At 41.5% G+C, this 25,643-nt stretch overlaps 1 non-coding gene across 1 annotated transcript; it reads right to left on the reverse strand.

The window, feature by feature from the left end:
* Positions 1 to 18,882: 18,882 nt before the first annotated feature.
* Positions 18,883 to 18,989, reverse strand: LOC145044618 (small nucleolar RNA R71). Its single transcript, XR_013681566.1, has one exon. It is a non-coding gene; the product is annotated as a small nucleolar RNA R71 (small nucleolar RNA).
* Positions 18,990 to 25,643: the final 6,654 nt, after the last annotated feature.

Consider the following 25,643-nt stretch of genomic DNA (forward strand, 5'->3'; position numbering starts at 1 on the left):
GTCAACGGTCAACGGTCAACTTGACCGGACTCGGCGAGTGCTAAGGCGACTCGGCGAGTCTAGACATCCTCAGCAATCCTGATTTTCCCTTTCTACTCGTCGAGTATCCCTCTTGACTCGACGAGTTCCTCATGGAAGAATCGCGGGGCCACCCCGACTCCACTCGCCGAGTCTGAAGAACAGCTCGACGAGTCCTAGTTAATCTTCAAGCTACTCGCCGAGTCTGTTCATTGGACTCGGCGAGTCCATGCCATGCAGTCGATCAAACCGCTTCCTGAGATCAGTATTGTCCCGACCATTCATAGGTTTGGTCCTCCTAAGTTGGTACAACACGTAAGGCCTTCATTTAGGTGCTCATGCTACACCCCAAGGCCTATAATTTACATCTTGACCTAAGGCATAAGGATTCCAATCCAAAACCTCTCTTAATTCCTGAAATACACAGGCATGGGACATTCTGGACCTCTAAAGGTCCTAATACAAGGTTATAATCGTTTGGGGAACAAGGGTAATAATCAATCTAGTCACAAAAGGGTTCCATAAACCCTAAATCCATGCACACATCAACATAGCAGAATATGATCCGAAATATTACCTGAATAATGCACTCTCTGTGTCCCCAATCCTCAGAACTTGATTCCCTTGCTGTTCCTTTAGCCAAACTCTTCTATTCCTTGCACAATAACTTCTTCAAGATCACCAATGGCCTTCAATCCTTGCTCTAGATGCCTACAACCGATTTAGGGTTCTTCTCAGTCGCTAAAGACGGACAATGACGGCCTATAAGTCCGTTATATACGTTCCAAAACCGAACGGCTAGGGTTTCCGCTGAACAGCGCAGACTCGCCGAGTCCATAATGGACTCGTCGAGTCCAGTCGCGAACCCGCTACCAAGTCTGGGGTCCTACTCGGCGAGTCTGGCTCCAACTCGCCGAGTCCCCTCCTAAAACACCCCAAAAACAATATTATGACAATACCTGAAATTCCAGGCTGTTACAACTCTCCCCCACTAGGACTAGACTTCGCCCTCGAAGTCTCACTCTGCAAATAACTCCGGATGTTGCTCCAGCATCTCACGCTCCGACTCCCAAGTCATCTCCGATCCTTTCCAGTGTTGCCACTGAACCAACAGCAGAGGTACCTCCTTGTTCCTCAGAACCTTGATCTTCCGATCCCTGATGGCTACTGGTCTCTCGGCATAATTCAGGCTCGCATCCACCCGAATATCCTCTAGTGGAACCACTGCCGATTCATCGGCTATACACTTCCTCAACTGCGATACGTGAAAAGTATTGTGGATCTGTCCCAACTCTGCTGGCAACTCCAACCGATAAGCTACCCGGCCTACCCTTGCAATCACACGAAATGGACCTATAAACCGGGGCCCCAACTTGCCCCTCTTCCTGAACCGGATCACTCCTTTCCAAGGAGAAACCTTCAGGAGAATGAAGTCGCCAACCTGAAATTCAAGCTCGAACCGGCGTCTGTCCGCATAACTCTTCTGTCGGCTCTGGGCGGTCAATAACCTCTGTCTAACCTGCTGAATCTGCTCTGTCGTCTGAAGTACGATCTCCGTACTGCCCATCACTCTCTGTCCCACCTCTCCCCAGCAAATGGGGGTCCGACACCTCCTACCATACAACAACTCAAAAGGTGGCATACCAATGCTCGAATGATGGCTGTTGTTGTAGGAAAACTCTACCAAGGGTAAATGCGCATCCCAGCTACCCCCGAAGTCTAACACACACGCTCGAAGCATGTCCTCCAATGTCTGAATCGTCCGCTCGCTCTGACCGTCTGTCTGGGGATGGTATGTAGTACTAAAATGCAGTTTAGTACCCAGCTCCTCATGGAATTTCTTCCAGAACCTGGAAGTGAAGCGTACATCACGGTCCGAAACAATCGAGATCGGCACTCCATGCCGAGATACTACTTCCCTCACGTATATCTCCACCAACTTCTCCGCTGATGAACTCTCGCTGATGGCAAGGAAATGTGCACTCTTCGTCAACCTATCCACAATCACCCAAATTGCATCGACTCCGCTGGCAGTTCTCGGCAATTTGGTGATGAAATCCATAGTAATCTGTTCCCACTTCCACTCAGGAATCTCCAAAGGCTGCAACTTGCCATGCGGTCTCTGGTGCTCGGTGTTAACCCTACGACAGGTCAAACACCTCTCAACGAACCAGGCGACGTCTCTTTTCATACAAGGCCACCAGTATTCCTTCCTCAAGTCCAAATACATCTTTGTAGCACCGGGATGAATCGAGAATTTCGATCTGTGAGCCTCTTCCATCAAAGTAGCACGCGTACCGCCCACGAACGGTACCCAAATCCGACCCTGAAACGTCAGAAGTCCTCGTCCATCCTTAACGAACTCTGAGATTAACCCAATGACCCGCTCTGTCTTCTGCATCTCGGATCTCACAGCCTCGGCCTGCGCCCCACGAATAGCATCCAATACCGGAGTCATCACCGTCAGTCTCAGACATACATCTCGCAATGTAGTGCTCTCCGCCCTGCGGCTCAATGCATCGGCTACCACACCTTGCCCGGGTGGTATAGAATTTCACAGTCATAATCCTTGACCACATCCAACCATTTCCTCTGACGCATATTTAGGTTGGGTTGATCCATCAAATACTTCAAACTCTTATGGTCCGTGTATATCGTACATCGAACCCCATACAGGTAGTGACGCCAAATCTTGAGAGCGAACACCACTGCCCCCAACTCTAGGTCATGCGTGGGATATCTCGCCTCGTGAGGCTTTAGCTGCCTCTATGCATAAGCTATCACATGACCTCTCTGCATCAACACTGCACCCAGTCCCGAAATCGATGCGTCGCAATATACGACAAAATCTTCCATCCCTTCCGGGAGAGCTAATACCGGGGCTTCACACAATCTCTGGCGAAGTGTCTCGAAAGAAGTCTGTTGCTCGGGTCCCCAAGAGAATGCAACACCCTTCCGGGTCAATCTGGTGAGCGGTACTGCGATCTTGGAGAAGTCCCTAATAAACCTCCGATAGTACCCTGCCAACCCCAGGAAACTCCTGATCTCGGAAGGTGACTTCGGTACCTCCCAACTCATCACTGCCTCAACCTTGGCCGGATCGACCAATATCCCTGCTTGATTAACAACATGTCCAAGGAATTGGACCTCCCGCAACCAGAAGTCACATTTGGAGAACTTTGCATATAGCTTCTCCGACCTCAGTACCTCAAGGACCTCCCTCAAATGTCCCTCATGCTGCTCTCTAGATCGTGAATACACTAAGATGTCGTCGATAAATACAATCACTGACCGATCCAACATCGGCCTGCATACCCTGTTCATGAGGTCCATGAACACCGCAGAGGCATTGGTGAGCCCGAAAGGCATCACCACAAACTCGTAATGCCCATATCGCGTCCTAAATGCTGTCTTCTAGACGTCCTCATCCCGCACTCTTACCTGATGGTACCCTGACCTCAGATCGATCTTGGAGAACCAAGATGCCCCTTGCAACTGATTGAATAAATCATCGATCCTCGGTAACGGATAGCGGTTCTTGACCGTCACTTTGTTCAACTCCCGGTAATCAATGCACATCCGGTGTGAACCATCCTTCTTCTTGACGAACAGGATCGGTGCTCCCCACGGCGAGCTGCTCGGCCGAATAAATCCCTTCCCCAGCAACTCCTGGAGTTGCGAGGACAACTCTTGCATCTCTGGAGGTGCGAGACGATAAGGCACCTTCGCAATAGGCGCGACCCCCGGAATCAGGTCGATACCAAACTCTACTTGCCTCGCAGGAGGTACTCCCGGCAGTTCCTCGGGAAATACATCTGGAAAGTCACGCACCACTGGAACCTCCTCCACTGACCTCGGTCTCTCGGAAGCCTCCCGCGTATCCATCACATACGCCACAAAACCCTTACATCCCTGCTGTAGACATTGCCTCGCCCTAGCGGCCGAACAAAAAGCTGATCCCGAACGGGTACCCTCGCCGTACACCGTAAGAACTCCCCCACTAGGGTCTCGTATAGTCACCAGCTGGCGCTCACAGTCGATGACAGCGCTGAATCGACTCAACCAGTCCATGCCCACGATGACACAGACATCACCCATCGCAATAGGAATTAGGTCAATCGGAAACTCAACCCCGAAAATCTCCAGTACGCATCCCCGAAGAACCTCCGTGGCACAAACCACCCTCTCGGCTGCTATAGAAACGCTCAGGGGCCGACTTAACGGCTCACGACTAATGCTGATATGCTGACTAAAAGCTACAGATACAAAGGACCTACTCGCACCCGAATCAAATAACACTAGAGCAGGCATAGAATTCACAAGAAAAGTACCTACACATATATTAACATAAGCATAACATCTCGATTTTAAATAAATACGTGAATTACAGCATACCTGCCACAACATCGGGCGCAGCGCGGACCTCCTCCGCAGTCAGCTGAAAGGCTCTCCCGCGAGCCCTCGGGGCCTCGACCTTCGCCGGTCGAGTCTCAGTAGTCCTGGTAGTAGGTGTAGATCCCTGACGAAGCTTCGGGCACTCGGGCTTCCGATGGCCTGTCTGGTTGCAATGAAAACAATACATAAACCCCTTAGGACAATCCCTGGCAGTGTGTCCTTCCTTGCCACACTTGTAGCAACCACCAGCTCGGCACGCCCCCTCATGACCCTTGCCACACTTCCCGCAAGTGCGGCCCTTCTGACCTCCCGTCCTCAAATCAGCGGACTTGATCCGCTTGGCTGCCGGCTGAGACTGAGCCGGCCGCCGGTCCACCTGCCGAGACTCGGCCTCCTCCCTGACCTAGGTCTCCAACTCGATCTCGCGCTTCCTGGCATTTGCCTGAAGCTCAGTAAAAGTACGATAGGTTGAGTTTGACACAAACTCCCGGATATCCCTCCTCAAAACGCCTAAGTACCGGCTCATCCGCGACTGCTCTGTAGACACCAGCTCAGGGTAGAACATCGCCCTCTCATGAAACTTCCGTGTAACCACCGCAATCAAATCAGTACCCTGCTTAAGGGTCAAGAACTCCTGAATCAATCGTTCCCTCTCCACTGGGGGAACGTACTCGTCCCTGAACATGTCAGTAAACCTCTCCCATGTCACTGCTGTAATCTCCGCCAAAGTGAAGTTCGCCGTCACGAACTTCCACCAATCCTTCGCTCCCAGACGGAGCTGATTCAAAGCGAACCGCACCCTCAGGTGCTCCGGGAATGAGGAAGTGTAGAAGCACCCTTCAATGTCGGCGATCCACCGCATTGCAGCAATCGGATCCTGCGTCCCATCGAACTCAGGGGGTTTCGTGTTGCTGAATTCCCGGAATAGCAACGAATCACCCCCTTGCGGCCTGGCAGCATCCACGGCTGCGGTAGCGGCAGCGGCTGCAGTCTCAGTCAGTGCGGCGTACCGCTCTTCGAACGTCTCCATCAAAGTGGTCTTAATAGACCCAAACATCTCCGGGATCTCAGCCCGGATTGCTGCAGCTACCTCCTCCTGAATCATCTGACGAATATCCTCGTCGCTCACACCGCTCGAACTCGCCCCGTGGCGTGTGGTAACCATGATGTCTCTGAAATACAACATAAAATTATCAGAGACTCCATCAAGTACAATTGTACTCGATAACGCAACCCTACTCAGTCTCCGATATCCAGGGAGTCTTACTTGGGTCTTCCACCGACCCGGTGTCTTCGGTAGTACAGGCCCAATACTACCGACCACACCGTATCAGTATTCGTCCCAAATCTTCCTCCCCAAACCCCGAATAGTGAGTACTCTACTTTGATATGCACTATCTACCTGCACGCTACCAAATATCTCATATCGGCAAACTCCCTAGACTAAGGCATCACAAATCAGGCCACTCTAGTCCTATCATGAATACCTAGTCTTCTAGCATGCATAACAATTCATAATTCATTGCATAACATAACAATGTAAGGTATTCTGGGGATCTTTACCGTTCGGGCGCTGGCTGATCGTACACACTGCTTCTTTCTTGTTTACCACTTTACCATTTATAAAAGTTTATGCCTTTATTATTTTTAAAAGATTTTCCTCAAATCCTCGGTTTGAGTTCAGTTACACCCGAAGGTACACCCGAATCCCTCAAACCAAGGCTCTGATACCAATTGTAACAACGCAAATTTTCAAACAAATTTTTCATTTAAAATAAAGTGATTTTATTCAACTGAATATAATTATTCCAAGTTTCATATCAAAATACAATCATAAAATCCCCAAGATCTCAAAATAACAACAGTGTGTACTCATCACGCGGGCGCCTTCCCACGGTCCTCGCTAGTACCTGAAACACATACATAACAACTGTAAGCATAAATGCTTAGTGAGTTCCCCAGTATATTACTTACACATATACGCCTTTCCAGGCCCTGACCTTCCGGTCTACAACACAACGCCTTCCGGCCCGTAACATAATCGCCTTCCGGCCCATAACATATACGCCTTCCGGTCCATAACATATTGCCTTCCGGCGCATAAACATACACAGCACATAATACATTTATCCTAACACATATAGCACATATATCATATATCATTTCCGACCTTTCGGTCACATAACATATTGCCTTCCGGCCCACATAAACATACATAGCACGCATAGCAATTACCTTTCCATTTATAGCACTTATAACACATATCATATCCGACCTTCCGGTCACACAGTCAAACCATTCCGGGTACAGTATAGTGAGAAGACTCACCTCGTGGGTAATGAAAGCTAGCGACTCCTGAAATCTCTCGCACTCAATCCGCCGAGCTACAGACTCCCTATAATATCATATATCCCTTATTAATAATTTTATCTTTCAAGACAACTGACCCTAAGAAATCACATGTAGGTCAACTCTGGTCAACGGTCAACGGTCAACTTGACCGGACTCGGCGAGTGCTAAGGCGACTCGGCGAGTCTAGACGTCCTCAGCAATCCTGATTTTCCCTTTCTACTCGTCGAGTATCCCTCTTGACTCGACGAGTTCCTCGTGGAAGAATCGCGGGGCCACCCCGACTCCACTCGCCGAGTCCGAAGAACAGCTCGACGAGTCCCAGTTAATCTTCAAGCTACTCGCCGAGTCTGTTCATTGGACTCGGCGAGTCCATGCCATGCAGCCGATCAAACTGCTTCCTGAGATCAGTATTGTCCCGACCATTCATAGGTTTGGTCCTCCTAAGTTGGTACAACACGTAAGGCATTCATTTAGGTGCTCATGCTACACCCCAAGGCCTATAATTTACATCTTGACCTAAGGCATAAGGATTCCAATCCAAAACCTCTCTTAATTCCCGAAATACACATGCATGGGACATTCTGGACTTCTAAAGGTCCTAATACAAGGTTATAATCGTTTGGGGAACAAGGGTAATAATCAATCTAGTCACAAAAGGGTTCCATAAACCCTAAATCCATGCACACATCAACATAGCAGAATATGATCCGAAATATTACCTGAATAATGCACTCTCTGTGTCCCCAATCCTAAGAACTTGATTCCCTTGCTGTTCCTTTAGCCAAACTCTTCTCTTCCTTGCACAATAACTTCTTCAAGATCACCAATGGCCTTCAATCCTTGCTCTAGATGCCTACAACCGATTTAGGGTTCTTCTCAGTCGCTAAAGACGGACAATGACGGCCTATAAGTCCGTTATATACGTTCCAAAACCGAACGGCTAGGGTTTCCGCTGAACAGCGCAGACTCGCCGAGTCCATAATGGACTCGTCGAGTCCAGTCGCGAACCCGCGACCAAGTCTGGGGTCCTCCTCGGCGAGTCTGGCTCCAACTCGCCGAGTCCCCTCCTAAAACACCCCAAAAACAATATTATGACAATACCTGAAATTCCAGGCTGTTACATTAAAATTTAAAGAAGATAGGACGAAAATCAAGGTATTTACCATCAAAAGAAAAGATCAAACAACTCTCGTCAAAAGAACTTATTTTGTTGATGCTTCTACTGCAATTCCTTTCTCTGTGAAAAACTCACCAGGACCCAAGAAACTTTGGGTTCCTAAATCTGCTTGAAATTGCAGGTAATCAGTCACGAGCAGTTCAACGACGAATGGTATATAGACAGTGGCTGCTCACGTCACATGACAGGAAGAAAGGAGGAATTAAGGGAGTTTCGGTCTCTAAAGGATGGCGGTTCGGTGAAATTTGGAAACAACTCCTATGGAACAATCAAAGGATACAGAATTATAACTAATGGAGACTTTTCCATCAGAAAGGTGGCTTATGTGGAGGGATTGCAGCACAAGCTCATAAGTGTCTAGCAATTAGTTATGGGCATAGGCTTGAAGGTATCATTCGATGATACAGGATCCGAGATTATCGAAAAAAAACTAAGAAAGTTCTGCTAAAATCGGCAAGAAAAGGAGAAATGTATCCTTTGAATCTTAATCCGATTCGAGGAACACCAGCTATCTATCTGCTATCAAAGGCAAACACTGATGAAAGTTGGCTTTGGCATTGACGTCTATCTCACCTGAACTTCAAAGATATCAACAAACTGGTAATTGGTGATCACGTTCGAGGTCTTCCTCTTCTAAAGTTCGAAAAGGAGCATTTGTGTGCAGCATGTGAAATGGGAAAGCAAAGCAGAAAAAGCCACCCAACACGCATTAATACCAAGATCGTGGAAGCACTTGAATTATTACATATCGATTTGTGTGGACCATCTGCTATAGAGAGCATCGGAGGAAGTAAGTATATTCTGGTAATTGTAGATGATTTTTCATGTTTCACGTGGGCTTTCTTTCTTAGACAGAAATCATATGCAACTTCCAAGCTGAAGATGTTCATCAAGCAAGTGGAAGTTCAACTAAAGAAGACGGTGAGAAACATTAGAAGTGACAATGGGCTGGAATTCAAAAACAAGGATTTCGAAGACTTTCTGGCCGATAAGGGGATCACACACAACTTTTCGGCTCCTTATACTCCACAACAAAACGGAATCATTGAAAGATGAAACCGATCATTGTGTGAAACAGCCAGGACCATGCTCAGTTATGCCTCTCTACCTCTATACTTCTGGGCTGATGCCATTGCTGCGGTCTGCTATACTCAAAATCGGTCCCTCCTCGATAAGGGATTCTCATTAACTCCTTATGAGATTTTAAACAATCGGAAACCAAACGTCAAGTTTTTCCACATATTCGGTTCCAGGTGCTTTATCCTTAACTTTAAAGAAAACCGAAATAAATTTGACGTTAAAGCCGATGAGGGGATCTTTCTGGGTTATTCTCTGTCATCAAAAGCATACCGAGTATTGAACAAGCATTCCAAAAGAATAGAAGAGACCTACTATGTCACCTTTGACGATAATTACATGAAGAAGGTTCAACGGACAGATGATGCCTCTGGAGACATCTTTCCCACATCTGGACAGGTCTCGGTTCCAATATCAAATCTGTTTGAGGAATACATTCGGTTGTTCGATGAACCGGAAAAGGCAATCCATTCGGAAGTAACAGCAGCAGACAACAAGGTAGATAATATGAAGAAAGTCATAGACGAAAGCTGCCAAATCAATGGAAACCAAAACACCTACTCCTAAACCATCACCTAGTACTTCAAACTCCGATTCAACGTTCCAGGGGGAGGCGATAACACTTTCCAACCATCTGGAGTTTCTGTCGAGGGGGAGAATTACCATTCCGCCACATCTGATACTCAAACAACAGAACCAAAATTAACAAGAGTAACTCCAATCGAGGGGGAGACTCCTACTGCTGATTCTGTTGAAGACATAGGCTACACTTCGCCAGTCGAGGGGGAGAAGGTAAGAACAAGTAATTGTTCAACAGACGAAGGTGAAGCGAATAAGTCAAATATTGAAATTGAAGTTGAATCCGAATTAAATCAAGAATATGATCCAAGCTATCCTCCGCTTGTAAAATGGACAAAAAACCATCCCAAAGATCAAATAATTGGTGAATCGTCTGAAAGTGTTCTTACTAGATCTCAAGTGAAGGCAAAACAAACAACATTATTCTCCAAAGTGGAATTTTGTATGTTTAATTCTTTTATCTCCAAAATAGAGCCGAAAACAGTAAATGTTGCACTCGATCACTCTGATTGGGTTCAAGCAATGTAGGATGAGCTCAATGAATTTGAAAGAAACAGAGTATGGAGATTGATTCCCACACCGAAAGATGCCTCTATTGTTGGATTGAAATGGGTATTTATAAATAAGCTGGATAAAGAAGGAAATGTCATTCGTAACAAGGCTCGGTTGGTTGTAAAAGGCTACTGTCAAGAAGAAGGGATTGATTATGAAGAAACGTTTGCTGATGTGGCACGGTTAGAGTCTGTTTGAATTTTCCTAGCATATGCTGCTCACAAGAACTTCGGAGTTTTCCAAATGGATGTCAAATGTGCCTTCTTGAATGGAGAATTAGAAGAAACTGTCTATGTTGAGCAACCACCCGGTTTTGTGAATGAAAGGTACTCGGATCATTGCTACGTACTGGATAAAGCTGTCTATGGGCTAAAGCAAGCACCAAGAGCCTGGTATGAAACTCCTACTCATTTTCTAAAAATATCAAAGTTTAAACAAGGTTCGGTTGACCTAACCTTTTTTCGAAAGAAGGAAGGCGAACATCTAATGATTGTTCAAATTTATGTTGATCATATCATCTTCGGCTCTACGAATCCTAGCTTAACTGCTGAATTCCGAAAGTTAATGGAGACTAAATTTGAAATGAGCACAATGGGTCCGATTAACTTTTTCCTTGGTTTGAATATTAGACAGGGACCAGAGGGTATCTTTATAAACCAGGAAGCATACACTAAAAATCTGCTGACTAAGTTTGGAATGAAGGGTGATTCAAAAGTAAAGGTTCCAATGGCATTCGGTACCAAGCTGAACCCATCTCTAGAGAAACCGGCTGTAGACATAACTCTTTATCGACAAATGATAGGATCCCTCATGTATCTAACAGCTAGTAGACCAGATATTATGTTCTCTGTCTGTTATTGTGCCAGGTTTCAAGCTAATCCAAGAGAACCCCACATGACTGTTGTAAAGAATATTTTTCGATATCTGAAGAAGACATCAACTCTCGGTCTCTGGTATCCTGCAAGATCTAGATTCTTCATACAAGCCTTTTCAGATGCTGATCTTGGAGGATGTGGATTGGACAGGAAAAGCACTACCGTAGGATGTTAATTCCTTGACGGAAAACTTGTCAGTTGGCAATCAAAGAAGCAAACCTGTGTTTCCTTGTCTACAGCAGAAGTAGAATGCATCGCTATCGCATCTTGTACCTCTCAGGTTGTTTGGATTCAAAGTCAGTTGAGAGATTATGGACTGAGTATGAAAAAGATCCCTCTCTACTGTGAATCAGAAAGTGCAATCAGGATTCGTCATAATCCAGTACAACATTCGAAAAATAAGCACATAGCATTAAGGTACCATTTTATCAAAGATCATGTAGAAGACAGGAATGTCGAAGTTCATGTTGTTCGTTCGGCTGATCAACTGGCCGACATTTTTACTAATGCCTTACCAGAAACAACCTTCAATAAAATCTTACAAAGCTTGGGTATGATGGAAGGAGAGTCGGTACCGAATCTTCAATTTTCTCCTTAAAATAAGGACGACAGAGATAGACAGAGCGCTTGGTCTATCTCTGCTCTAGTCTTTTCGAATTAAACAGAACACACTGTATATCTCATCTCCGTGAATCTCGGCTTCGCTATGTCTGCTCTCATTAATCGTATGAAATCTCTATTTTTAATTTATTTTTAATTTTTAAGTTTTATTTTTTTTATCCAAAAATCGAAAAAAAAAAAAATTTCAGAAAATATCCAAAAATCCAAAAATATTTTATCTTTCTGTTTTATTTTTTTGTTACTTGTATGTTTTGTTATTAATAGGTACGACACAAGAATAACCGTTGAAAATTCTCAAAGCAGGTATGATTTATCTTTTATACAAACTAGTTAAGTGTCCCTAGAAGCATGCTGTTGTATGTTGTCTTAAAGCCTCTATGATCTCGAGTAAGCCTTAATGATTCGATTGATACCCATCGGTTCTTCCAAATCAGGCTATTTTAACTCACTCGGTCTAGAGCTACCTTACTCTTCTCATTTAAGTTAAGAGTTTCTCTGCTCTGTCACGCTTATCTAGCAGAAGGTACATTCAGTTACTTAACCATCTACTTATATTCTCCATCTACCTTCGGTTCACTAATGTAACCCTTGAGACTCTCGGTCTTTACCACTGAGGTTTATGGTTACACAAAATCTGTGTTAATGATCTTAGATACAATTACCACGTTCTAAGTGAAACCCAAAATTCAACACCATTAATGAATTGACGGTGAGTGAAATACTCAAGCTTTAACTGGTTACCTAAGGAAATCTTTTTTATTTTGCGTGATCTTTTACGAAATCGTCTACAGCTAAGACATTTCTTCCCAAAGAGATCCAGTTTGTTTTTTTTTTTATTTCTACTTCTTATAAGTCATAAACATAATATATCCCACCTACTTGTTCAATAGATCACATCGGTCTCACAGGTACCTCTACCAATGATCGGTTTTATGTTAAAAGTCGATGTTTGGTTAGAGGAAAGCCACCCAATGCATATGATTAAAAGAAGCCTTTCATTGTTTACTGACAAACAATTGATCGTATTTTCGAGGAACCGCACAAGCACTTCAACTCTCTCTTGACTTTGAAGGAAGTGATTCTTGCCCGGAATCCTCTGCTTTCTGTTCTCTAAAAGGATAGCACTCACACCCCATACATACTTGTTTTATTTCTTTATCTTTCACACTCTTAAGCACGAAAATTAATATTTTCCAACATTCTAATTACTGATTGGTATAAGTTTTGGTTATCCGTTGTAACCAAACACGGGATAACAGGGAATTTCAAACGGTTTGAAGATAAGATTTGGGCGCGTGAATTTGATCCGTTTCAGCGTGCTTACGTTTTCCTGGGATTAACCACCCTGTCAAATCGCGCTTTTTCAGGCGACGTTTTAGTAACCTCATCATCACGGTTTCTCTCTCCAGACAATCGTATAAATAGGGGTGATCGTTTTCTTTGTCATTTACCAAGTCACACTCTCTCACACAAAGATTAAACTGTTCATCTTCTTCTTTGTTCAACAATGGCGACCTCATCCTCCGCGCATGATCAAACCGCTACATCTTCCTTGCTTACAATATGACCCAACCAGAATCTGATCATCGAACTGAGTCCATTCGCATATGACTCATACATGTTGCATGTGGTGGAGTGTTTGAAGTATTCCCCACTGGTAATGGCCCTAACCCTAGTTGAAGCAGTTCCGATGTCGCTACTTTCTCAAGTATACTCATCAGCAACGTATGACAAGAACAAGGATCGCATCTACTTCAGTATTCACGATAAGCAAACCTCAATTTCAAAGACGAAGTTTTGTTCCCTTTTAGGGCTTGCAGTTGATTCCTCTATCATCTCTCCAGACTTCATCACTATAACCCAAATTTTCACAATGTTGTACGAAATGGGGTACACCGACGTTCTTACAACGGTGGCGAAGGTCAAGAAGTCTTGCTTACCATCGCAGTGGAATGGGCTGCTGACCCTGCTCATCAAGGGTTTAGCGGAAAGAAGTGGTGGTTCTGATACCACTAGCAAAGGATTTCTCACCATGCTTTATGGTCTATATAACGGGATAAATCTGGATTATGGCACAATAATCTGGTCCCAAGTGGTGCATAGTTTGAATACCACAAACCGTCATTCTGAAATCTCAGGTACTCGATTCTGGACTCTAATTACACGGAAAGCTATAGATTCTTTGGAGATTCCGGTTATGACAGACGCTCTTCTTGCTTCTATCACTACTTATCACACCACGAAGATAATTCTCTCTGATCCACGTAAGTTTTCACATTATGGATCAATTCCTGAAACGATGTACAGGTGTGTCACAGCACAAAGCACGGTGATGGATGATTACCGCAAATTGACTCCAATTGGTCCAAGGGTCTTGTCTGCAGAACAACAAGCTGCCCTAGATGCTTTGGAACAACCTGCACCCAGAGGCAAGCAGGTGGTTAAAACAGAGAAAGAAGAGGTGAAGGAGACAAAGGAGAAAAAGGAGAAAGTTTCTAAGCGAAAGGCTGGTGAGGAAGCTTCTTCTCAAACAAAACAGAAGAAGATTAAAAAGATGGCTAAAAGGCCTAAGAGGAATTTGTCTCCTGAAGCTGACACCGTTGAAGATCAAGAAGCAGAAACTGAGACTCCTCAAGTGTTCACCAGAGACCCTACACCACCGAGATCTCCAACCCCACCATCATCTCCTAAAGATACTCATGTTCCATCTCCTCAACCCACAAAACTTTCCACCCCAACCCAATCACCACAACAGAAAGCTCCACTTTCTGTTCCCACAGATATACCAACCCTTCTGGTTGAAACTTCTTCTATACCAACTTCAACTACCTACACCTCTGTTCCAGTCTCCACTACACCTATCACAACTTCTCTTGCAACAGAATCCATCACTACTACCATTCCCCAAATCCTAGTTGAAGTCAATGTATCTGATACAGGGGCTACTTCTGTGGTTGATCCACCTGTTTCTAAACCACCATCTCCCACCCCATCTTCTAATTCTGGTGCTACTTTGGGAGGTGATGAAGAAGAATATGATTCATTATACTTTAGTGCTTACTGAAGTCCAATTGATACAGATGCTGATGCTTCTGCCAACAATCAACAGCTTCAAGACATCAATGACAAGCTTGACCGCCTACTTGCAGACAGCAAAGCTTATAGTGGGGTTGTCATGAAAGCTTTTGTGGAAACTGGTGTTTAGCAATATACTAAAGCTATTGACCAATCCACTGCTGCAGTAAATAAGTCCACAGCTTCATGCTCCGAGGCCATAGAGAAGGTTACTGAGGTTGTTCATACAACTTAGATTTTCCTTGACTCACTCAAAGCTCATGCTGATACTAATGCAGCAAAGTACCAAGCTTCTGTTAACTCCTTCTCTCAAACTCTTCAATAAGAGACTACTAAGTTTGATGCCCTTCGTGCTGACTCTTTTCTTTAATCCTTGGATTCTCGTTTTGCTACTTTAACTTTAGAAAGCACCTTGAAGGAGGACTTGATAAAACACCAGGCAACCATTGATTTACAGAAAGTACAACTGGCCCAGAATGAAAAGGAGATCTCACTGCTCAAAACTCAAAGGGCAGTTTTCCAAAGTTGTGTTGGTGATGTGAAGAATATGTTGACTGCTCTTCTCAAAGCCCATGATCCAATTCTGACTTTAACTATTCGGAAGCATCTCCAAACTAAACTTCTTCCTGCCATTTCTCTACTTAGTGAAATGAAGGGTGTCTCGAAGAAAGTCTTTCTTCCGAAACAAGGGGGAGAGGAGAGCAAAGTCAAAATAGAACCGAAGGTTAATGTAGCTTCGGTTTCTGGAAAGCAAATCATAGACGACAGTGACTCTGATCATGAAGAGATGATTGTCGAAGCTCTCAAGCGAAAGAAACGAGACAGAGAGCTTGATGAGCCTATGAAGGTGGAAAGAGAGGCTGAAGAGAAGGAGAAAAAGACTAAAGAGGCAGAGGATATTTTACAGTGCAAGAAGACTCTGTTTCCTGAGTAGGACAGAGATACTCTTATCACTCAAGCGATTGAGTTTCCTTCCATGTATAGGTTGGAACCGATTGCTTCTTTTGAATGTGAAAACTCAAAGGACTCGTAGTTTGACATGCCAATCACCAAAAGAGCATTCACTTATCATTGCTTTGAGGTCACTGCTGAGGTCCCTTTTCCAAACTTAAAAGGTTGACAGGGAGTTAGTTGATTTTTACTTGAAGAACGGTCAACCGCAATACTTGACTTGGAGTGCACAGAAGATTACAAGAGTCAAGGTACTGAACTCATCACTTGCTGGGAGATTTATGAATGTTCATTTCAAGATTAACCGTGGTACTCCAAACACGGAATATTTCATATATCTGGCAGATCTTCCCAATCTTAATCCTCATGATTGGATCTTGCTATACAACATTCTGCTCTCAAATCAACGAGAGTATGAGCCGATTTTGAAACATCTTAAAAGGATGTTGGCCTCCTATATCCATGAGCTTTCCACAATGGATCAGGAGATAACAAGGGTGATGAATAAAAAGCCGACAGTCAAGCCAACATCTAAGCCCGGTGATGTAAATAAAATGAAGTTGGGGTAGATTGATTCAACTAACTTGACTGTCATGTTCACTAAGGGTGACAGGCTCAAGTTTTTGTTTGCATTGGTAGACAAGCATCTGTTTTCAACAGATTGTTTGGAGCATATTATCGACATCATTCATCGATGCAAGCAGAACTCAACATGAGATAAGAAAAATTTTACAGATATGCTTCGGTGGTATATAACATTTAGACAACATGTTCTGGCCATTATACCGAGGATATTTGAAACGGTGAAGAAGACCACTGGTGTGAAAATAGAATAGAGATTCTGCTCCAAAGATGCAAAGGGGGAGATTGTTGAATATTTTAAGTGTTGCGTCTTGGATTATTTGTTTTGTAAACGGATTGGGCTTATCCATCCGTAGTTATCTAGAATAGTTTCCTTTATCTAGATAAGTTATTAGTCATTCACGTTGTTTCTTGTAACCCTAATTTTACCTCTATAGATTGAAGTTCTTAATCGAGCTCTTCTGGGGTATTTTGCATTAATCATTCGACATCTTCATCGCAATACTTGTGTTCTTATTTACGTTCTTATTAATATTTTGCTTAGACTCATACGATCCTGAAAGAACTTTGTTCTAACAATTCTTATTATAGAACAAAAGGTACTTATTATGTTTAGTATCTGTTATATAGAGTAAAGGATATGCTCGGAAGCAATATAGAAGCTAGAAGTAGGAAAATGTGAGCTTAATCAAGAAGAAGATACATAAAGGATGGTGTTGGATAGCTTGACCCCTCATCAGTATTTTAATCATGTCTCCTGACTCGTAACTCCGATTAAGGTGATTCAAAATGATCTAAAAATTAGACGCAATTTCAGACGACTTCCGTGTTTTGAGAAAAGTCATATTTCCAACCACCAGTACGTGGTGAATGGAATCTTCACGATTCTTTCCGTTGGCTTGGAGAATACGGGATAAGCTTGAGGACCATGACATGGTGCCATTACCATGACATGGTGTCGAGATTTTTGGTAACTATATATCTTGTACATTAGGTCGATTCCAGAGGAGAGAGGGCTTAAGGATGCGACTATTAACGAAAAAAACCCTTCCAATACCCCTTTGAGGGCAGAATTCAACTAAAGATCAAAGGATAAAGAGATTGGAGCAAGGATTCATATCTAGACATTCGGTTTGCCTCGTTTAATCATGATTAGTTTATTTTCCCTTATGTTTATGTGTTTTCCATCTGTAATTATGGGTTAAAAACGTTTGCTTTCGTTTAGTTAGATGCACCCTAAGACTGTGAGTTAGTTTCTTACTTTATGGATTATATGAATTTGATTTATACATGTGTTTGATTATCATTACCTAGCACGTTAAAGTTTGTAACTTTGTTGCTTAATTTCAAGTGTAGTGTTGGTTAGTGACCATTAAATTACATGAACTTGATTAGCTAGTGATTTAGTGACCATTAAATTGCTAGAGCTAGGATCGACCAAATCTTAGATAAGTAATAAAAACAACAAATTTAGCAGTGTTGGAAAACATAATTGTGACCATAATTGTGTTTCTTCGATAAATCCCACATAGCCCATCTATAATGAATAACTACTTTTGTGCTTTTCTTGTGTATGACCACATAAAGTAGTTCAAAAATTGGTGAAAAGATTAGTAGATTTGATCAATATCGCTAATTACATATAAAGTTGTAACCAACTTAAGTAATCTATAAATAAGAACTAACCATAGGAAAAGGTGGATTCAAAACTAAATGAAAGTGTTTTAGTGTATTGATTATAATCATTTTTAGTTCAGTGTTTAAGTTTTTCGAAACTTGTAAAATCAGATAAAACCGCCATATTTAGCTGTTTTTTAGTTTAGCTTTTAGTAATTATTTTATTAATTAAATACCATTCCCTGTGATCAGCACCCGACTTACCCAAGCTATACTATAATCTGACTAGATAAATTGCCTATAGGTGCATAGTTAGTATAAGTTTGTTAGGTTATAAATTTAAAAGTTTATAGGTATATTTTGTGCACACCAAGTTTTTTGTGCCATTGTCGGGGAACATCTATTTTAGTTGTTAATTTAATTGGTTTAGGTTAATCGATCCTTTTTGTGGGGTAAAAACCACAAAAAGTTATTTTTCTGCATTTATTGTTTTCCTTTTTCTATTTGATTTGTTACCACATCGTGGGCATCTTGTCCATGTCGTGATTACGTTACAATCAATTTTTAGTTTAGCGATTTTTTTGTTCATATTACACGGTCTTTTTTAGTCTTTTTTAGCAGGAAATATAGGGGACATCACGACCATGACAATGGAAGAGTACAAGTGACATATGAGGAACAAGAATAGATGGGGTCTTGATCCACCAAAAATCCCAACCACGACAAAGTTTTAAATTCCGGGACATATTCTTGGCATGCTAAAAGATCTACCTTTTTTTTTGGGAATGAGCATGAGGACGCCCACAATCACATAGAAGAGGTGTGGAGATTTCACATTATTTTAATGCACCAAACGTGAGTAAAGATGCGGTGATGCTTCGAATTTTACCGGTTACTTTGAAGGGTGAAGAAAAAAAATGGTTAGAATCACTTCCCTTTGGAGCAATCACGACATGGGCCGATTTTAAGACGGAGTTCATAAACCAGTTTACTCCTCCTTCAAAAGTGGCGAAGCTTAAAAGAAATATACAAAAATTTCAACAATTAGAAGGGGAGTCACTATATGAAGCTTAGGAGCGTTACAAGAGATTGTTACGACATTGACCTCAACATGAATTCAATGTGCAAAAGAAATCTCGATATTTTATGATGGAGTTAATGTGTGTACTCGCTAACTAATAGACTCTCAAGGGCCCATGACAAAGAAGGATCCAAAAACAAATAAATCTTTAATTGAAGACTTCGCCAAGCATTCAAGGGAGTATCACAACCCAAGGGGGGAGGATATCACGACAAGAAGAGTGAATGGAGATGGAGCTTATGAATTCCTAACAACGGTAATGGCAAAGCTCGAGTCCATGGAAAATAGGCTCACAAAGGTGGATGGATCCATTAATATGGCACATGATAGATGCATAGATTGTGGAGGGCCTCATTCTACAAAGGATTATGATGCGAGTACAAGAGAGAACGAGATGTGCAAGAAATTCAAGAACTTAATCATGATTTCTATAAAATTGAGCAAGTCCAATCCATAAAGACAGATGCTCTTGAGACAATGCTATTCAGATTCATGGAAGCTAGCAAAAGAAGACATGATGCAACTGATGCAACACTTAAAGTTCAACAAGCATCTATTTTGAGCATCCATACACAAGTTGGGCAATTAACAAAATTCTTACAAGAAAATCTATCGGGTCTACCTTCAAGAAAAGTCGAGTTAATCCCTATGGCTCAATTCATGACCGTTGATACAAAAGAAGACGATGAATTGGTTCATATGAAGGACCTTGAAGAGGAATTTAATCAGTCCCTTGAAGTAAAAAGTGGAGAAGAAGAAGAGTATCATGAAGCTTCCCTGTCGCCACGACATGGAGGCAATAGTGCCACATTATAGGCGATAAAAGAAAATTATGATTCCTCGGTTGTTGAGCCGTATCAATCACCTCTCCCTTTCCCATCTCGTGCCAATGAAAATCTAGTGAAACAAGAAAACAAGAAGTTCCTTAAGCATGATGAATTTGAATGTGTGAAGGAAGAAGAAGGAGAGGAATGGAATGAGCCTTTACCAAAAGAGCAATTGGAAAAAGAAGAAAAGCATTTGAAACCTCCAATGTCAACACCAATGATTTTTGAGGTGTTTGCTTTTACAAAGACACCAGATCAAGTCACAAAGAGAGTTGAAGAAAAAGAAGAGGAATATGATGAGCCTCATTGTGAGAAGAAAAACCCGGAAAGAGACAAGACAAAAGCTAAAGACACGAGAATGAGGAAAGAATCCAAGAGGAAATATAAAGAATATGTCAACCCAACAATGAAAGAAAGTTCAAGAAAGGCATTCATTAGAAGGGTTGCTTACAAATGAACAAGGTTCCAAAATGATGGAGAACGGGGAGGTTACACTTCCACCTGACATAGCATAGAGTGGGAAGGAGTCCGACTCACGACACTTCAAAAAAAAGCGTTACTCGGGAGGTAACCCTATGTTTTTAGAGTTTGCATTTTCTTTTCTTTTTGATTTAGTTGTAATTTTATTTTTTTATTATTTTTATTTTACCTTAACTAAATGATGATGTGTTTCTCTAGTTCTTGATCTTACTTTGTAGTGTTGAACGAAAGTAAAGCAGTGAAGGAGCTTAATTTGAAGAAGTCGTGCTATTTTTGAAGATCGTAATTGAAGAACAAATTTTTGAATAAGTTTTGGGTTCCCACATAATGAAGAGAAAACCATTTTGAAGCATATTTACTAAAAAGAAGACAACAAAACATGGACATCATCAACATGTCGTGGCATTGGTTCATCACATTTTTTTTCAAGAATAGTTCTTTAATTTCATTCGATCTGACACATTTGCATTCACAAGAAGAAGCTTTCCAGATATTATATTTAGAGTTCGAGTGAGGCTATTATTGACAAAAGAAGGTTCTTTATAGAGAAAGATTAGAAAACGACGAGAGAAGCGAGATTTGAGCAATTTTTCGGGTGTTTGTTTCCATCAATAAGTGGGGATTCATTCCTAACAACTTCGTATATTCGCTGGTGCCATATATATTCCAGAAATCAGCTCATTATGGCACCGATTATAGAAATTTCAAGACCAACACGTCGTGGTAATCCCCACCACGTCGTGTTGTCGCAGTGAGAATACCAGAAAAATAATTTTTTTGATCCACCATGAGGTGGTGAATTCCGCCAAGAGGTGGTGCTTTTCAAGTCTGTTTTTCGAGTCTGATCCCGTACAATCAGTAGTCTAAGTGTTCAAGAGTAGCGTTTCCAATTCTATATTGAATTCCATGGTATGGATGAGACGTTCCCACACCATCAAATTTTATTGTTATGCCATGCTGAACTAATGTCCCGGCTACCATGACATGGTTGACACTTTCCTATGTCGTGGGGGAGTTTTGCATCACATCAGGAGGCTGCCATTCTACTTTCCAATTTTGTTTCCCCACTTTAGAGCAAGCTAGAAATCTTACATTCGACTCGAGATGCATCTTCAATCCCAGGGGATTATGTTCCTTTTTCTCCCTTTTACTGCTTTTAAATAATTTTATACATACAATGAGGGCATATTATGTAATAAGTGTGGGGTAGGGGTCGAGAAAGTAAATTGCTAGAAAATTTAAAAAATTTATAATAGATTTGAAATAATAATCTAAAAATCAAATCTAGTATTCATTTAAACTTAAGTTGCTAGTGTTGTGTGGGATGATCTGATGAAAGCTCGAATGTTTAACTGAGCCAACATATGTTATAGTATATTTGTGGCTTCCCATTCCTAGTGAAAAGTCATGAGATATGAAAAGGTAATCTAGTAGTTTATATGACATAATATGTTTTGCAACCTGTATCTGAAATCAATACAGGAGAGCTTATGTAGTCACTGCACTTAGACTAATACGTGTAACCAATAAAGGTTGAAGTTAAGCTCCTTTGCTTAAGCATGTAGGATTTTAGTGAAAAAAGTGAGATACTATAAAAAAAGAGAGAGAAATTACCAAAAAGTTGAAGAAATAAGGAGCTGTCAAAGTACGAAGATCAAAAGATCAAAAATTCTAAAGATTCAAAAATTGAAGATACCAAAAATCAAACAAAAAGGTGGTGAATTCAAAGAAATAAAAGATCAAATATCAAAGAAATGAAGAATTCCAAAGAGCTCCATGTTGGTATCAAATGTTGTAATTTTTCTAGATTATGTATGCTTGGGTAGCTTAACCAAAAATACCTTGAGGTTAAGAAAGATTCCTGAGGATTGATTCGGAGGTTTGCAAAAATGAGTGTCGTATAAACTAAGGGGTGAAGGTTCATAAGGATTGTGAGTATTTAGGATTGGGGAGTTATTAGGAGACTTAGACACAAATCTGCGCATTGAGGTGTTGGTATAATGGTTGAGTTTAAAATGGATTGTTCTATGTGATGGTGGTGATGAAGGTTTGAATTAAAATTAATTAGTTTTGATTGAGGGCAAGCAAAAGATAAATGTGGGGTATTTTGATATGTGCATATCTACATATATATTTTACATCATATCTTTATACTTTTAGCTATAATTATTATTATTATAAAAAAAAAGCTATTTATTATGTGTAATATATGTTATGTAGAGTAAAGGACATGCTCGGAAGCAATATCGAAGCTGGAAGTAGGAAAATTAATCAAGAAGAAGATATATAAAGGATGTTGTTGGATAGGTTGACCCGTCGTCATTATTTTGACCATATCTCCTGACTTGTAACTCCGATTAAGGTGATTTAAAATGATCTGAAAACTAGACACAATTTCAGACGACTTCCGTGTTTTGAGAAAAGTCATATTTCCATCCACCACGACGTGGTGAATGGAATATTTGCGATTCTTGCCGCTGGCTTGGAGAATACGGGATAAGCTTGTGGACCACGACGTGGTGCCATTACCATGACGTGGTGTCGTCATTTTTCGTAGCTATATATATCTCGGACATTAGGTCAATTCCAGAGGAGAGAGGGCTGAAGGCTGCGATTATTAACGAAAAAATACCCTTCCAAGACCCCTTTGAGGGTAGAATTCAACTAGAGATCAAAGGATAAAGATATTGGAGCACGGATTCAAATCTACACATTCGGTTTGCCTAGTTTAATCATGATTAGTCTATTTTTCCTTTTTTTTATGTGTTTTCCAACTCTAATTATGGGCTAAAAACGTTTGCTTTCGTTTAGTTATATGAAACCTAAAACTATGAGTTAGTTTCTTACTTTATGGATTATATGAATTTGGTTTATGCATGTGTTTGATTATCATTACCTGGCATGTTAAAGTTTGTAATTTTGTTGCTTAACTTCAAGTGTAGTGTAGGTTAGTGATCATTAAATTACATGAACTTGATTAGCTAGTGATTTAGGGACCATTAAATTGCTAGAGCTAGGATCGACCAAATCTTAGATAAGTAATAAAAGCAACAAATTTAGCAGTGTTGGAGAACATAATTGTGGCCATAGTTGTGTTGCTTTGATAAATCTGATATAGCCAATTTATAATTAATAACTATTTTTTTTGTTTTGCTTGTGTGTACCATACAAAGTAGTTCATGAATTGGTGAAAACATTAGTAGATTTGACCAGTATCACTAATTACATATAAATTGGTAACGAACTTAAGTAATCAATAAATAAGAACTAACCATAGGAAAAGGTGGACTCAAAACTAAACAAAAGTGTTTTAGTATATTGATTATAATCATTTTTAGTTGAGTGTTTATGTTTTTATGAACTTGTAAAATCAGAGAAAACCCCCACATTTAGTAGTTTTTTTAGTTTATCTTTTAGTAATTATTTTCTTAATTAAATACATTCCCTGTGATCGACACCCGACTTACCCAAACTATACTATAATCTGACTAGGTATACTGCCTATAGGTGCATAGTTAGTATAAGTTTGTTAGGTTATAAATTTAAAATTTGATAGGTATATTTTGTGCACATCAACATCCTACCTCGCCAACAACCACCCAACCATGGCTAAAAGCATACAATCTAACCCAAGAAGATATCTAAGCAATTATTAAGCAAGGTGAGAACTTAATACCTCAAAATTTTGGAAAATCAGCTAGCAATTTTGGATGTAAGACTCCTTCTTCAAGCTAAGCAACTCCCAATTCCTTATCTCCTTGAACAAGCACAAAAAAGAGCAATCAAGGCTCTCTCCAAGCTCACCCACTCAACAATGGAAGGAAATGCTCGATTTTATGGTTTCTAGACAGAGTTGGCTGGTAAGGAAGCTATCTAAGGGACTTAAGGCCTTTAAATAGGGTGAAACACCCTAAAATTGGGTTTCCTTCCAAGCTGTGCAACTTGCCGAGTTGAGACACCTCGACTCACTGAATTAACTCATTAAACTTCACGGCCAAAAAAAATCGACACGTTTAGTTGAGGCTTTCAAATTGCAAAGTCTTTCTAGAAAAAAATATAAACAATTAGACAATAAGTTCATACATCAAATCAGGCATTACAATTCTCCCACACTTGAATCATACTTCGCCCTCGAAGTCCGTTGCCTCGAACAATCTTGGGTAATGCTCCCTTATTTGCTCCTCGGGTTCCCAAATACACTCTGACCCCTTGCAGTGCAGCCACTGCACATTTACTAGCTCCACAAACTTGTTCTCAAGGTTTTCGTCTTTCGATCTAATATTCCTATCGATCTCTCAATAGAATTTAGGAGGTCATGCACCTAAATGTCCTCCAAGGGAACAACTACGAAATCATCCACCAAGCACTTCCGCAACTGAGTGACATGAAATATGTTATGAATCTTGCTGAGCTTGGCTAAAAGATCTATACAATACACAACCCGGCCCATTCGAGCCAAAACCCTGAAGGGACCAATATACCTAGGGCCCAACTTGCCCCGCTTCTTGAACAGGATGACACATTTCCACAGTGACTCCTCAAGAGAACCATATCTCCCACCCGGAACTCCAAGTCTGACTAGCACTTGTTGATATAGCTTTTCTACCAACTCTGAGCTATCTGGAGCCTGCTGAATAACCTTATTAGTCTTGAGTACCACCTTGGTACTCCCCATGACTGGCTGACCGAACTCACCTCAACAAATCGATGTTATGCATTTCCTCCCACAGAGCATCTCGAAAGGAGGTCGATCAATGGTAACATGATAATTGTTGTTATACGAAAAATCCACTAATGGAAGATGCGTATCCTAACTCTCACCAAAATCCAATATGCATGCATGCAGCATATCATCTAGATTTTGAATCTTCCGCTCACTCTTCACATCCGTCTGTAGATGAAAATTTGTATTGAAATGGAGATGAGTTCCCATCTCGTCATGAAATTGCTTCCAAAATCTAGAAGTAAAACGAGATCCCAGTCTGAAACCAACGACATTGGCACCCCATAACGTGCCACCACCTCATGAAGATAAATCGCGGCTAGCTTCTTCTTAGAAATAGTATCCTGGATTGGGATGAAGTGTATGCTCTTGGTCAATTGATCCATGACGACCCAAATAGAATCCACTCTGTGCGCAGTCTTAGGAAGCTTCATGATCAAATCCATTGTGATGTCTTCCCACTTCCATATGGGAATCTCCAATAGTTGCATCTTCTTGTGTGGCCAATAATGATCGGCCTTGACTTTCCTATAAGTCAAGCACCGCTCCATAAGACATGTTATATCTTTATTCATGTAGGGCTACCAATAACCAGGGCGAAGATCCCTATACATCTTCGTCGTCCCTGGATGAATGGAGAATCTCGGCTTGTGAGCCTCCT

Source organism: Lactuca saligna, chromosome 4 (assembly GCF_052625555.1).
Source record: "Lactuca saligna cultivar CGN05327 chromosome 4, ASM5262555v1, whole genome shotgun sequence".
NCBI classification, from domain to species: Eukaryota; Viridiplantae; Streptophyta; class Magnoliopsida; order Asterales; family Asteraceae; genus Lactuca; species Lactuca saligna.